The following is a 1458-nucleotide window of genomic DNA, read 5'->3' on the forward strand; positions in this document are numbered from 1 at the left end:
GGTCACCTCTGGCCCGGGACTGAGCGCAGAGGGGCGCGGTGCACAGCTCGGGCAACCTCCAGGATCCGGAGTCTGGCGGTGACCTGGCCTCCTGGGGCCGGGTGCGGACTGTGTTTCCCGTTTTCATCTGGGATGCAGCTGTCTCCCCCCGGGGTTTTTAGCCCAGGAGGTGCGGGAGACTCTGGGCCAGGGGAGGGACACCATGGGCCCGTGGTGGAAATTCTCACAAAATCACTTAAAATGGGAGCACGGTCATGTAAAAAGGTGGTGGCGCTGGCCTGGGACTCACAAGGTGGGGAAGGAGGTTGGGGCCGCCTCCAGAGTCCACCGTGGACGCCCACTCCAGGCTTCTTCGCCTTCTCCGCTCCTGGGCAGCAGCCTCCAGACAGCCTGGCGCTGTAGAGCCTCCTCCCTCCGGCTCCTGCCTGGGTGAACCTCCAGCTGTCTACCCTCCAGCTTCTGCTGGGCATCACCACCCCGATGACGGAACCAGCATCACCACCCGGGTGTCGGAATGGGCAGCCGCAGCAGACGTTTCTCTCCCCCATCCCCATCAGCTCCACTCCACAGAGCCCTAGAGGTTTTTCAGAAAGGCAAATACCATGGGGGTCCTTGCCCTGCTGAGCAGGCCTGAGGCCTCTCAGAGCCCAGAGACGGGATTTGAAAACTCTCTTGAGCAAGCCAGTCCCCCTGAAATGCTGCTTCTGAGGCCCAGAGATTCTGATGGCCCCCCTGTAGAACTCTAATGCAAGAAATTCTGGAATTACTCTTTGAGCTACCCTGGTATACAACACATAGGGCAGGATGGAGTTCACCTGCGGCTCCCACTGCCCAGACAGGACCCTGCTACACACACACACACACACACACACACACACACACACACTGCCCCCCACTGCCAGAATTTCAGAGCAAGAAATCCCCCCAGGGCATACTCTTCCAGGTGGGCCTTAGCACTTGCTTCTCCCAAGAATGCTCTTCTCCGTCTTCTCAGCCTGGCAAACTCCTACTCAGCCTTCATGGCCCCAACTCACACACCCATTCTGGGCAGGTCTCTTTGGGCTGCCCTGGGGGACAGGATCTGTGTCTTTGTGCCAGCCCTCGTGGCAGGACTGAGGGTGACCTTGACTCTGCAGGACTCTAAGCTCCCTGAGGTCTGTGCTTTAGGCCTGGACACGTACCATATGTGAGCCAGGGTGTCCACAGCACGTCAAACATCTCTAAGTACTTAAAATGTGGCGGGGGGGGACTTCCCTGGTAGTCCAGTGGTTAAGACTCCCCATTTCCACTGCAGTGGGGGCACAGGTTCAATCCCTGGTCAGGGAGCTAAGATCCACGTACCTCATGTCATAGCCAAATAAATTAAATAAAAACAAAATCTCTACCATGACCAACATGCCCTATAAAAAAAAAAAAATACAATAAAATGGAGAATTTAATGTAGAGAATTGATGCCCA

The 1458-nt window shown here is 56.4% G+C and overlaps 1 protein-coding gene across 1 annotated transcript in view; it reads right to left on the bottom strand.

Moving 5' to 3' along the window:
* The window catches only part of HHIPL1 (HHIP-like 1), a 34783-nt gene that overhangs the window by 30545 nt on the left and 2780 nt on the right, over positions 1–1458 (bottom strand). The gene's annotated exons all lie outside the window — the stretch shown is intronic.

The sequence above is a fragment of the Bison bison genome, unplaced genomic scaffold (assembly GCF_000754665.1).
Source record: "Bison bison bison isolate TAMUID 2011002044 unplaced genomic scaffold, Bison_UMD1.0 scf7180017864302, whole genome shotgun sequence".
NCBI classification, from domain to species: Eukaryota; Metazoa; Chordata; class Mammalia; order Artiodactyla; family Bovidae; genus Bison; species Bison bison.